This window comes from Emydura macquarii, unplaced genomic scaffold (assembly GCF_026122565.2).
Source record: "Emydura macquarii macquarii isolate MOO-44397 ecotype Brisbane River unplaced genomic scaffold, CSIRO-AGI_Emac_v2 contig_63, whole genome shotgun sequence".
NCBI classification, from domain to species: Eukaryota; Metazoa; Chordata; order Testudines; family Chelidae; genus Emydura; species Emydura macquarii.
Window position 1 is genome coordinate 65,906 of NW_027130200.1, and position 14,346 is coordinate 80,251.

Below are 14,346 nucleotides of genomic sequence, written 5' to 3' on the forward strand. Positions count from 1 at the left end.
CACCCCGACCCGGCACAGAGACACTAGACACACACGTGCACAGCGATACGCTGCACACACAGACAACGCACATACACACACACAAACACACACAGCCACACACACACAGACAAGGCACATGCGGACATGTCACAGCCCCGGCTGGTGTCCTGTGGGGAAGGGGTTTCGGACGATGCTGTTGCCATCACATGTCCCTGGCGCAGACCCAGCCTGGGGGTCCCGTTCCCAGGGGCTGGGCAGGTCCCCCACAGTCAAGAGCCGAGCTCTGGAAGACCGGGCCTGGACCAGCCCAGCTCTGCCCCGTGCCCTGCGCTCTCCGACCAGGTCTAGCCGGGTGTCTGGTCTCCCCGGCCAGGTGCTTGTTGGTCGTGTCCCCCCAGGCCCCGACTGACCCGCACGCCCTGGCCTCTCACTGCCAAACCGAGACTCTGCTTTCCCCACAGCCTGCCCCTGCAGCTGGGACCTGGCCTCACCCCATCCCATGTGGGCCTGGACATCGATGGCAAGTGACCCCCCGCCCGGCTGTGGCCATCGGCATTGATTATCTGCACCAGGCTGAGCCTCAGGCCCATGCACAGCCCACCCCACAGATCACCCTGCCCCCGCCCCAGAGCCAGGGCTGAACCCAGAAGGCCGCTGTGTCTGGCTGGGTAACAGCTCTCTACTGCTGCTCCAGGGCCCTGGGTCTGCATCTGGGGCCAGGCACCCACTGGGATGAAGGTTCCCCTGGGGGCTGGGCTAGATCTGTCTGGTCCCCCAGAGATGCTGCCCAGGCCTCGGTGCCGCCAGCCAGACCCTGGTTCCTGAGAACGGGACCTTCGCAGATTCCCCATGTCCAACACCCTGCTCTGGTCCGGGACGGGGCGTATCCCGCAGCCAGTGAGCGGCTCGTGCTGCCCCTGGGAACCGGCCCCTCCCGGTGTGGGGTGTCACCTGGGGCAACGCCGGCACCTACCAGTGCGAGGTCAGGGACCCCGTCAGCACCGGCCGCAGCGAGCCCAGCACCGTGACAGTGGCTGTGAGTAACCGTAGCCTCGTCCCCCAGCTGTGCTGCCCCGGCCCTGCCGGCATCGCCCAGCCGCGGAGATGCAGCTGCTTCTGGGGTGGTGGCTGTTTATACAGGGATCCCAGTGCTGGCCCTAACATGCCGGAATGCTGCTAGTGGCCTGAGCTGTGGGGCGGTGGGTGGGGTTCAGTGGGGCGCTCTCCCTTTGATGGCCCCGTGTGGTGCTAGGGAGCCCAGGCTGCAGGGGGGATGATTGTGGCTGAACCGTCTGACACCCCCTGCCCCTCCCCCGCATCGCTCCCCCAGACGCCCCTCGAATTGGTGCCAACCCAGGTCTCTCTGCTGGGACCATCAGCGGGTCAGTGGCGGGGGTGGTGCTGGTCAGGATCGTGCTCTATTTCCTCTGTGAGTAACAGCCCCCGGGAGAGTCAGGACTCCTGGGTTCTCTACCCAGATCTGATCCCAGCCAGCCCGGGAGAACGCGCTCTCCCCTGCCGGTACAGACAGTGAACTCACTGCCTGCCTCGCCGGAGGGCTGGAGACCCCTAGACTACCTGCTCGCCTGCCTCGATTGGCTACTTGTCGGCCCGCCCTGCCTGAGGGCTGGGGCGAAGACCCATGCAGAGACGCTAACAGATTCCCCTTGGAGGAAGGTGCAGTGGCCTTCCTTGGAACCTGGGCCCGAGGAATGGCTGTGACAACTAGGCCGGACAGGACCACCGGCCTACAGACAGTTAAGTGAGGACCAGCAGTTAATGAGTAAAGTGTTTCCTGGGGGGGAAGGACTCACAGGAAGAGATGAAGGGTTAATGATGTCTGGGGAACAGTCCCTCCAAAATAATGTTTCATTGGCTTCAGCGTGTGAGCAAGCTCAGGCTCTCACCCAGAACGTAACCCTGGGAATGATTCGGCAGGCCACAGCGGGACAGATTCCCATGGAAGCAATCCACTTGATTCGGCCCCAGGTAACGAAGGAAGAATTAGCCCTCCAGCCCTGGTGGAGATTAGTAAATGCTTCGTACAATCACCAGCAGCAGAGCCTGAGTTATTCCTGACAACTGTGGCAGGCAAGGAAATTAGAGTGATCCACCCCGTGGTCCCACTGGGATTACAGATTGATGAGAACTCAGTAACGTACTCCAGAGACCAGAACACTTGGGCCTGGCAGAAAGATCAGGTGTGGAACACAGTTGAGTGTAAAAGGGTGTAGGAGAAAAGAAGGTTTGGGGTACATCTGTGAAGACCAAGCATGGGAGGAACATGATGAATGCTTCTTCCCCCAGCCTGGGAATAAGTCCCACTGTTCCTTTGATGTTATCCTGGAGAGAGAATCTGTTATTGTCTATACTGTAAAGCGTGTGTGTGTGTGAGAACAAGATGTGATGTTGTATTGATCAATGGACATTGGATTCACCCCATGGTGCCTGATGTTAATTGCTGTTTCTGTAAGGTAACCACCATTGTTAGTTGTGATATTCCATTTACTGTGTCTGCATGGACTGTACAACATTTAAATGCCTACCCAGAGCTACACAAGGAGGTTCCCCCATCTCACTGGGAATGGGTCTCCCTGCCATTAAGAGACTATTAACTCATCCCTCTTCACAAGCTGCGCTGCAAAGTCTCAACACCTTGGGGGAGAATGGCAAACTCGAAATTCAGCACCACGACCAGGAGATCTCCAGGCTGGCAGACACAGTTAAAACACAGGCCATCACGCCTGGTGGGAGTCTTTGCTTGGATGGAGCCCCAGTGCAGCAGGTACTTTGAATATCCTGCTTCACCCATTGTGGTGATCACTGGTTTCCAAATTATATTAGCAATTGGGCTGATTCTGCTGGTTTGCTGGATCCAGCGACTGATGCGGTGGCTGCGATGGATTGAAGATCAGACCTGGTACCACGGAGTAAGAATGTGATGGGGATCCTTGCTCGACGCTAGCACCCCATCAACGGGGGGTCTGTTACCTGGCAGCTCTGTGTTCTGGGGGAACCAGGGTGCAAAACCCCGACTCTCTGGCTTACCTGAATAACCCCCAAGTCCCTGCTTGAACCAGAAACCAAAGGCATCTCAGTATGAATCAGCAGCAGCAGACACACCTAAACCCTCCCAACAAGGGTGACACATCTCCCCCAGCCTCAGCTACATGGAAGCTGTAAAAAGGAGGCAGCTCGATTAGCAGATCGAATGGAGAACAGTCCCCGCATCTCCATGGAAGCTGGGACAAGAATTAGCCTAGCCAATGGAGACCCAAATTCCAAAGCAGGGACCGCACTGAACTCTGGGACTGGCAAAGCAGGGACGCACGGCATGCTGGGAGATCTCTGCTCCTGATGTAAATGAACCCACCCCTGCACACACCCAGCTCCGCGGTTATCAGCCCATTCCAGTTATTGATCTCCGGACACTGACTCTGCCTGGCTGCATTGTGAGCTCCCTCCACGAACACGGCCCAGAGCCAGGAGTGATCAGCTCCTATTGTCCAGCACAAAGAAAACCCTCTGGGATACTCCCTGGAGTCATTGTCTACCCATAAACAAACCTGGTGTCTACAAAAACCCCTGCCCAAGTTCAAACTCCTGTTCTGATGCCTGGATACAAAAGCAATGTCAGCTCCCCTGGGACTTTCCCTTTTCCTGACTGATGGTGTTGGAGGCTCTGCCTGTCTCAAGCGCTCCGGACCCTCAGCCAAACAGCTTGTCTGCTGGGAACCTCTGAGCAGCACGGAGTGGTGAGACCCCCCCATCTTCCCCCAACTCTCTCTCTCTCAGTCCAGGTGTAACTTTCTACTTTTGTAATCAAACCTGGGCTAGCTTCTCCAATACCTACCTGTAACTGTGCAGTATTGTAAGTGTGTGATTGTGTTTCTCTCCTTGTCTGGTATCACTGTTAGTACCATAGTTTTATACACCTGGCAATAAACTGACTGTTATAATCACGCTGGGTGCCTCTTTCTCTCTCTCTCAACTTCCTGTCTTGCTCTGCAGCAACGCTTCTTTTATCTAAGCCAAAGATCCCTGCAGTGCCCAGAAATCCTATGGGGTTTGCTCATCAAGGGGGTTACTGCTGGAAAGTGCTGCTCTGCCGAGCCTATGGAGTCCAGGGGCAGCTGAAAGTGCTGTTTGGACCCAGCCTGCTCAGAAGTGCGCTCTGTTCTGGTGTGGTGCAAAGGGGCATATAAGGGTGGCTGCTGAAGGTGCTGTGTCACCAGCCTGCTGAGTGCAGGGACACATAAGGGGTTGGCTGACGGTGCTGATAGCCCGGACCGCTCAGACGCACTCGGTTAATCTGGAATGTGTGTGTGTATCTGTGCGGGGTTTATTTGAATCTGGGACTAGAGGAACCCAGCTCTGAAAACCTTAGGGCCTGCAGGAGAGCTCCATTGGGAGGGGACTTGTAGCCAAATGAACACACAAATAACACAAGCAGCACATTAATAGAATCACACCCCTAGAATCACACACCCCTCTTCCAGGAAGGTAACCCTAATAAATGAGCATACCACCAGGTGACGGGCAAATCTGGTAACAGGAGCCCAGTGGCTCTGTCTCGGAGGCGGGGACAAGGGTGTGATGCTGGCTAAGCAGACGCAGCAGCTCGGGCTAGAGCCGCAGGCAAGTCACTGGGTGTGAGGGTGGAAGGAGCGGCACAGCTCATGGGGCGTTCACACCACACACTCGTCTGTGTGGATTATCTGCCTTGGTCTGTAACTCGCTGGTCTGCGTTAGGTACACCCTGTGCTGAACCGGCCCCAGCTCGACAGGTGTGTGAGCGTCCAGGTGTGAACTGATGGGTGTGTAAACGTGCCTGAGCCCCAGTGCAGGATGTTTGTGACTCTCACGTGTATTTACAGGACCTTTGCCCATCACCCGGGACTGGCCCTCAGAGCTGTGGAGGGAGCAGCAGGGGAACTTCAAAGCAAGGGCCGGGAAGCCACAAAGGAAATTCCCAGCCTGTCTGCGTTGGCTACTCAGCCCAGCCCAGGGGTGACGCTGCCTGTCAGCTCCTCTGCTGGGAACCAGATCTACACACCTGGGTTGGAGGGAATGACCCTGCGTCTCTGCACGGATGGATTCTGACCGGGGGATTCTGAGCGAAAGGACAGAGGCCCCACAACCATTTTGGGCAACCCTGGGAGACTCATAGGAAACTAGCAGCTGGGCCTGACAAACGCTGGCTGCCCTGTACCGTGTGTTACTGAGACTGGCTGCAGAGCCGAGGGGCGTTTCTGCGGCTCCTCCGTAAGCCGGGCGCAGTGATCCAGGCGTCGCATCGGTTCCTGGCCGGGTGAAATCTAGTGACAGACCAAACCAGCAGCGCGTCCTGTGCCCTGTTTTCTGACAGTCTGACCTGAGACTGGCACTCACAGCTGTGAGCCGGGCCAGACAGCGGGACAAGGGGACCCCTGGGGTCTGGCACGTCGAAGGGTCCCCGAGGGGCTGTCCCGGAGCTGGGGGCGCAGCACAGGGCCGGTGGCTCCATGACACCCTCCCCAGCTGGGAGCTGGCGGTGCCGGGGGTGGGGCGGCTGCGATGCCAGGGCAGAGCTGAGCTGCACATACTCGCCCAAGGAACAAAACGGCAAATATCAGCACGAGGAAGAGAGCGAAGGAGGAAGCAGCTGGGCAGACACAGCTCCCCTCCCCCGCAGGGCTGCCCGGCCGCGGGTGCAGCAACAGGACAAAGTCCCTGGTACCCGGCAGAGACACGGCACCTCCGGCTGCCTGGGCACGCGGCAGGCGCCCATTTGCAGCACGAGTCCTGCAGCGCTGACGTGGGCTACGCCTGCCCATGCAGCTCTCGCCCGGGGACCGCCCTGACCCCGACCCATCCCTGCCCACAGCCGCAGGGGCCAGGATCCCACTGCACGGGGGGGGGGCTGTGGATACAAACACTGGGAACCCCCAGCGCTCAGCTGACATGAGCAAGGCAGTGCGGGACCCTGGCCGGGGGCACAGGGGAGCACAGAGCACCTGGCCTGGGAATGGAGGACGCTGACATGGGGGAAACGGGGGAAATTGCATCCAGCCAAGACGCTGGGTCCAGACAGCGAAGACACGGCCCGGCCAGGAGCTCGGTGTGACTCGTGTGATTTACAGCAGATCTGATGCTGGGTTGGTTCGGTTCCGAGGTCTGGGGCTGTGCTGCTGCTGGGTGGGTCAGTGAGTGACAGGAGACAGTCAGGAAGCTGGGCAGGCCCCGAGCGCGGAGGGATGTGGTGCAGACAGTGAAATAGCAGAGCCCCTGGCACAGGGAGCGGAATTGGTGCAGGCAGTGGCAGGGGACAGCCGGTGTCTGCCCGGACTGGAGACAGGTGGGGGCGTCCCCTGGAGAACAGAGCCTGAGGGGTGAATCCAGAACAGACCCGAAAGCCCCTGGTTGCAGAGACGGGGAGAGACCAGGGCCCAGGAACGGCGCCGACCCGCGGGCTGGGTGCACGGAGTGATGGCGACAGGGGACGTCCCACGCAGACAGGGAGCCCGGCTGGAGACAGGAGAAATCCAGAGCAGCCTGGGCGCCGGCCAGACAGACAGACACGGAGCCCCAGTGACGAGTGCCTGAGATGGGGGCAGGCGTGGGGCGCGTGCCCGGCTGCTCACCCAGCTCCTCAGTCTTCGCACTGGCAGTGAGGCTGGTGACAGGGCGTGAGCCTGGCACTCACATGTGCCCAGCTGGTCCCAGGCTGTGGGGTTAAAGGTCCAGCTGCTCCCGGGGCTGGGACAGAGTCGGTGACACATGACAGGGTCAGAGGGGACCCGAGGGGCAGGGCGATGGGTCCTGGAGGGTCTGTGCTGGTGGAGTCAGGCCCATCCACACAGAGAGGGACGGGATTAGGGGTAGAGAGGGTGCCAGCAAGGGTAAAACAGGTGCTGTGCCCCACCCTAGACATGGCTGCATCTCGAGGACGGGCCAGGCTGGCAGGGCCGGGGGCAGCACGGCTGGGGGACTCCCACGGTGCTGGGCTCACTGCGCTCGGTGCTGACGAGGTTCCTGACACCCCGGGTGACACCCAGAACCGTGAGGGCCGGTTCCCGGGGGACAGCTCCAGTCACTGGACACAAGTTCTGACCCGTCCCGGAGCCAGAGCAGGTGTCGGTGCTGGGGGAGCTGCTACACGTGCGGGTGAAGGTCCCGTTCTCAGGTACCAGTGTTTGGTGGGGTGTCACCGTGGGCTGGGCAGTATTTCTGTGCAGGGAACAGAGTGTCCTGCCCCTCCGTCTGCCTGGGATCAGGGCCAACATCCCGCAGGATTGTGGGCAGGGGCCTTTGGCCATTTACACCACAGAGCATCGCAGACAAGGATCGAGGGGTCGCAGATGGGAGGCGTCGGCGCACTCCTACCATGCTGGGTGACCTCTTTTAAATCATCTGCTCCTGGAGTCCTGTGAGTTTCAGGAGAATCATAGAATCATAGAATCATAGAGTTGGAAGGGACCTCAGGAGGTCATCTAGTCCAACCCCCTGCTCGAAGCAGGACTAACCTCAGCTATATCATCCCAACCAGGGCCTTGTCAAGCCTCAGCTTAAAAATCTGTAAGGACGGAGATTCCACCACCTCCCTAGGTAACCCATTCCAATGCTTCACCACCCTCCTAGTAAAAAACTTTTTCCTAATGTCCAACCTAGACCTCCCCCTGCAACTTGAGACCGTTGCTCCTTGTTCTGTCATCTGCCACCACCGAGAACAGCCTAGCCCCATCCTCCCTGGAACCCCCTTTTAGGTAGTTAAAGGCTGCTATCAAATCCCCCCTCACTCTTCTCTTTTGCAGACTAAACAAGCCCAGTTCCCTCAGCCTCTCCTCATAAGTCCTGTGCTCCAGCCCCCTAATCATTTTGGTTGCCCTCCGCTGCACTCTCTCCAAATTGTCCACATCTTTTTTGTAGTGGGGGGCCCAAAACTGGACACAGTATTCTAAATGCGGCCTCACCAATGCCGAATAGAGGGGAATAATCACTTCCCGTGACCTGCTGGCAATGCCCCTCCTAATGCAGCCCAATATTCCATTAGCCTTCTTGACAACCAGGGCACACTGCTGACTCATATCCAGCTTTTTATCCACCGTTACCCCCAGGTCCTTTTCTGCAGAGCTGCTGCCCAGCTCGTCGGTCCCCAGTCTATAGCTGTGCATGGGATTCTTCCTTCCTAAGTGGAGGACTCTGCACTTGTCCTTGTTGAACCTCATTAGATTTCTTTTGGCCCAATCCTCCAGTTTGTTTAGGTCACTCTGTATCCTATCCCTACCCTCCAGGGTATCTACCACTCCCCCCAGCTTAGTGTCGTCCGCAAACTTGCTGAGGGTGCAATCTGCCCCATCCTCCAGATCATTAATAAAGATGTTGAACAAAACCGGCCCCAGGACAGACCCCTGGGGAACTCCACTTGTGACCGGTTGCCAGCTAGAATCTTCACTTGCATTGAATAACGAACAAGTTTCTGGCCCACGTGACTGGGGTGAAAAGGTGGAAATCGCAGCTCAAGACCCTGGGTCCAGACAGTGAAGCTACGGCCCCGACCAGGGGCTGGATTTAAAGGCTGATTTAAATGCCAGTCTCCTGCTCGTTTGGATCCAGTTCCCAGGTCTGTGAGCCGCTGGGTCGGTCAGTGAGTGACAGGAGATGATCAGGAAGCTGGACAGGCCCCAAGCGCGGAGGGATGTGGCTGCAGACAGTGAAGTAGCAGGGAAGCCTGCCCCGGGCAGGGAAGGGATCAGTGGAGGCAGTGACAGGCGATGCAGCGTCTGATCCAGATTGGAGATAGATGAGATCATTCCCTGGGGAACAGAGCCCGAGGGGTGAATCCAGAGCAGACCTGAAGACCCCAGACCTAGATGCAGAGACAGGGAGAGCCCAGGACACAGAGTGACAGGTGAAAGGGGATGTCCCACGCAGACAGGGAGCCCGGCTGCAGACAGGACAGACCAGGGTGCTGGCTGTACAGACAATCGACGGAGCCCCTGGCGCTCTGTGTGCCCGAGACAGAGGCGGGCGTGGGGCGCGGTACCCAGCTACTCACCCAGCTCCTCGATCTCCAGGCTGGTGTTTCTCATGCTGGGGGCAGAGGGTGACGGCTGAACATCTGTCCCAGACTGGCTCACGCAGAAATTGGAGACCAGGAGCTCGGAGCCAGAGGCAGCACGGCCTCACTGAAAAGCCAGATGGACAGTGCAGCCGGGCTGGCGTCATGTGGGCAGGACAGGCGGCGGCTGGAGCCCTCAGTGTAAACCTTCGGGCTGGGCGTGATCATGGGGGTGTCGGGCCCCCCTGAAGCAAACCCAGGGGAGTCTCAGGTTGGGATGGGTGGGGGAGGGGCTGTTCTGTCTGCAGAGAACTCAGAGCCAAGGGGCCTCGATCCAGCAGCTGCTGGGCAACCCGGGCACGGGCCAGTCTGAGCCACGGGGTAGCCCTGGGTGGATCCCCCACTTCATCCAGCCCAGAGGAGGGGGGGATTGGGGTGGAGAGGGTGGTTTGGAGACAGGTGGATCCAAAGTCCCTGAGTGATGGAGATTCCTCCTCCCTCCAGCTGCTCCCTGGGGACCCCCTGCCCTGCAGAGACGCGGCCCCGTACCCCCAGGCTGGCTCTGCCTCGCTGCAGCTCCCAGGATCTTGTTCCACGTTGGGTGCAGGGTCAAACCCCTCTGCTCCCACAGACCTGGGCTCCACATCTGTCTGTCTCTGCATCTCACAGATGTTCCATCTCCTGCCCCCTGGGCCCCGCGATCTCTGACCCACTGGCCAGAGCAACCCCGGGACGTTGGGAAGGCCCCTGGGCCACCCCCGGGGTCTCCCAGCGCACGGCCAGCGGGATGGTGAGTCCTGACAATCGATGGCGTTGGTGCCTGGCAGGTGTAACTGCCCGAGTGGTTCCTGCTGCCAGGACCCAGCGTCAGGGTCTGGCTGTCACAGCTCAGAGAGACGCGGCCTCCGGCCTCTCACTGCCCTGCAGCCAGCTGTAGGGAACCGGGCTGCCCCCGGCCTCGCAGCTCAGGGTCACGGCTTGGGGCTCGATGGGGATCAAGGTGGGGGGTGATGGTGACCCCAGATCCCCCCCCTGCAGGACAGAAAGGGGGGGCAGTTATCCGAGGGGCGGGGGGCAGCCAAGGGGCGCATGTCCCGGGATGGGGTAACTCGCTCCTGCCCCGGGAGTGCCAGCCTGGCCCCCAATGGGCAGTGAGCACCAGGCTGACCCCGTCCTGCTGCGGGCAGGGGAGCGTCCCATGGACACAGGGGCCGTGGGGTGAAGCCGGGATGGACCCAGAGCCCAAGGGACAGGCCGTGGGGCAGAGCCAGGCAGAGAGCAGGGAGCACGGGCTGTGCCGAGGGGACAGGGTGGGGGAGAGGCGGGCGCCAGGCTGACGTCCTATCTCAGCGCTGGGCACAGACAGGGAGCCGAGGGGAGGCAGGACGGACCACGAATGACCTGGCGCTGGGCGCAGGTGGGGAGCCGGCAGCGTGGACTGTGCTGGGGAACAGGTCTGGAGTGACGGATGATCCGGATTCAGGACACGCGGGAACGGACTATGGAGAACAGAGCCCAGGGGGCTAAAGGGGAGCTGACGCGGCACTGAGAGAGCAGGCGGGGCGCAGGCGGGGAGGGCAGGGCGCAGGATGCGCTGATGGCAGCGGCTGGCGCAGTGAGTGGCAGGCGACAGGCTGGTGCTGCGCTGGCACACGCGGGAACGCGCCACGAGGCACAGACGCCCTGGGGTGAATCCAGGACTGCCCAGAAGGGCAGAGCAGGTGCTGGGCAGAGCCAAGCAGAGCCGGGCACACCCTGCGTGGGGGGCGATATCGATGCAGTGAGTGACGGGGGTGTTGGCTCCAGATGTGGGACGCAGGCGACGTCCCCTGGGGGTCGAGCATGAAGGGGGGCAGGACAGAGACGCCCAGAGCTGGCGGGTGGCAGACGGGTGCTGGGTGCCAAGGCACAGGCTCTGCCGTGCAGAGCGACGAGATCATTCCTCACCCAGTACCAGCCCGGCCTCAGATCCGGCTTCAAGAGAGACGCGGCAACGAACCCAGGGCTGGAGCCCCAGACCCGGCTGCAGAGGGCAGCAAGGACTGGGGGGCAGGTACCGGAGTGGCAGGCGGCAGAGCAGCGCTGGGTCCAGACTGGAGACAGACGGAAGCGTCCCCCGGAGAACAGAGCCTGAGCGGAGAATCCAGCCCAGCCCCAGAGCCCCGGCTGCAGGGACTGGGGGCACCCAGGGGGCAGGAACGACGCTGAGCCTTGGGTCGGGGCAGGGGTGACAGGGGACGTCCCAGGCAGGCAGGAGCCCGGCTGGAGACAGGACAGACGCGGGGCAGCTGGGACACCAGCTGGACAGACTGACGGAGCCACAGTGCTGCACATGCCAAGACAGAGGCGGGCGTGGGTCGCGGTGCCCGGCTGCTCACCCAGCCCCAGGCTCTCCAGGCTGGCGCCGCAGTCGCTGTGCGTGAGCCGTTGTGGGCTCTGCAGGTCTACGCGCCCGAGCGGGTCACAGGGACGGAGGAGCAGGAGCGCGGACGACAACTCCTCTGCCTGGGTCTGCATCCCACCGTGACACCATGCGCCCCGTGCGGCTCGGTCAGCGTCCGTGACACGGGACACTGGTTCCGGGCTGATCACGGGGGTCAGGCCCGTGTGGAGCAAACACGAGCCGGTCACGCACCTCGACAGGGCAGGGAGAGCCCCACGCATCCGGCACCAAATAGCCAGAGCTGGTGTCAGAGGACAGGGCCGCCCTGGGGTGCGGGGACCCGGCCTCCTGCAGGACCCAGCCACAAAGGGACCGGTGTGCACAGCCCAGCTCCGCTCTGCAGGAAGATCCGGGGTCAATGGCTAAGCGGATCAGACACAGGAGAGGGTGTGAGGATGTTCCAGGCCCATCGCTAGAAGCTGGGGCAGGTGCTGAGAAGCCCCGGCTGAGCTGTGGGACTCTCTGTGACGACTGATTCCTGGGTATTAAATCCGGGGGCAGAGAAGGGCCACAGAAGGGCTGCAGGAAATGCCTTGCCGGAGTGACCGGCAGAGCTGGACGTGTGCGGCGTGTCAGAGCCGGGGGGTGGCTGAGAACAGCGCAGCAGCGCCTGCGTGCGGAGAACGCACCAGGTGTGGGAGAGCTCCCGTCTAGCGCACAAAGGCCGGACACGGGACGGCTGGACGTCGAAGGCAGACACGGCCCAGCTGGGAAAGGCCCAGACTGGGCCCAGCGAGGGCCACTGGCCACTGGGCTGAGCTCCCGAGGGCTGGGCTGGACTCTCCAGCGCGTATCCAGGCTGGGGCCTCTCTGGAAGATGCTTCCCCCAGTGCAAGTTCCGGGGTCGGCCCCGGGGTAACTGGGAAGTCTCTGGCCTGGCCTGTGCAGGAAGCCAGACTAGCCGGTGGAATGGCCCCTGCCGGCTCAAAGGCAGAGTCTGTTAATGATTTACTGACCGGTCACAGCCTGCCTGTTACCTCCAAACCAGATCCGCTTTGTCCGCAGGTTCCTGGCAAATGGCATGTGCAGGGAGGGGTGATTAGCAGACGGGCTCAGGGGAACAGGCACACGCAGGGTGCAAAGAGCGGCCGCAGGAGCTGTTCTAGGGGTTATAAGTCTCCCGCTGCCCTGCCCTGCAGGCCCCTCCACCCACCAGAGGCACTGCCGGGGGCAGAAATTCTCCGCCCAGGAGGCAGCAGCTGCCCTGAGCTCCTGCTTCCCCCAGGAAGTTACCCATTAACCCCTCGCCTGCTTCTCCAGGGACTTTCCTATCAACGGGGAGACCAAATCTCCAGAGTTTCCCGGGCCTGGGCCCGCTGGGGAGGCGATACCGGGGCTCACAGAGGGAGGGGCTCACAACTCCCGGGTACCAGGGTGGGGGGCACAGGACATGGAGGAGACGGTTCCCTGGGGTGATCCGAGGGGGGCTTAGAGACGCTGTGGGCTGGCAGTGCCACCCCCCATAGTGTGTCTCACTGGGGGCCTCTCTCTGTCACAGCCTGGCCCCAGGGTGGGTCTAGCCAGGCACCGAGGACCCAGCTGCTCCCCACCCCAGGGTGACGCCTACCCCCCCCACTCCTCCTCTGGGAATTCCCGCTGCACTGGGACATGCCCTTGGCAAGGGTATTCACCCATGCTAAGACCACACAGGCCAAGCCGTGTCAGGTGCTGTACAGGCAGGAGTGCCAGTCTCCGCTGGTAGAATGACTGAAATGTAACAGTCACGTGGGACCCCGTGTCAAGCACTGCCCTGCATTCGGTCCCTTCGATCCTCACCGTGCCCTCTGCTCCAGGTCCAATCAACCCTGGGGTGATCCCAGCTGGACACTCATTTCCAGAGGTGTCTTCAAATCCCATGGGCCTGGGTGCCCCCTTCCAAGCTCCTCTGGAAGTTCCTTGAACCCCTCAATGGTCCATCAGTTTTCCATACACCAAGGAGGGATTTTCTTCATTACGACACTTGGCTGCAATGTGTCCATCCTGGCCACACCGGGAGCAGAAGGATGATCCCTTCTTCCTCCGCTCGGGTGGGACGGCAGCTCTGACTGCTGACTTCTCCTTTCCCACAGCCAGGGGCTTCCTGGGCCTGACAGTCTTAGCTCGGTCTCTGGTACTACGTCACTCAGCTAACTCCTCTGTCAGGACCTGCATTGCTGGGCGAGTTCCTCTCTGCTGCCAAACATCCGCACACCGGCTGTCCGCAGGGTGCCGTGCTGTCTGGTTCAGCTGGGTGGGCTTCCCACAGCTCACTGGCGGCCAGTCTTTCTTCCTCCTCCCTGATCTCTTTCATCAGCTGGGACAAACTGGGGGGATTTTCCAGTCGTCCTTTTAACCGTAGGTGTGATTTGGAGCCTCTGGACAGTCCTTCCCACTGGCTGCAGGATAGTGAGTTCCAGGGTGCGAATCACGTCTAATGCTGGGCTCCTGCAGCTCTGCAATAGACATCTTCGCTGCTCTGCGCCGGTGCTGCCCACTGCTGCAGCACGTCAGTGGTGTGCTCCAACCCGGGTTCGAACCATCGTACCACTGTGATTTCTCCAGTTATACAGCACGGTTCTCCCAACTTCATGGATCACTCAAGATGTGCTTGCGAGGGGCACTGACCAGGGATCCCGGACGAGCCCCCAGAAATCTCACCCTCTGCCAGGCCGAGCCGGCAGCAGCCAGGGCTGGGTTCTAGATCTAGGGGTCCCTGTCAATGATACCCACCGAACTGGCTCGAGCCCCTACCCAGTCACCCGGGAAATCTCACACTGTCCCCTGGGCGCCCCAAAGGGCAATACTGCCCCTCTCGTACGCACAGAGTCCGTGACTGTGTAGACAGCAAACCTTGTAACAGCAGACGGGCAGTAACACAGCCCTGCTTTGGGAAGCAGCGCAG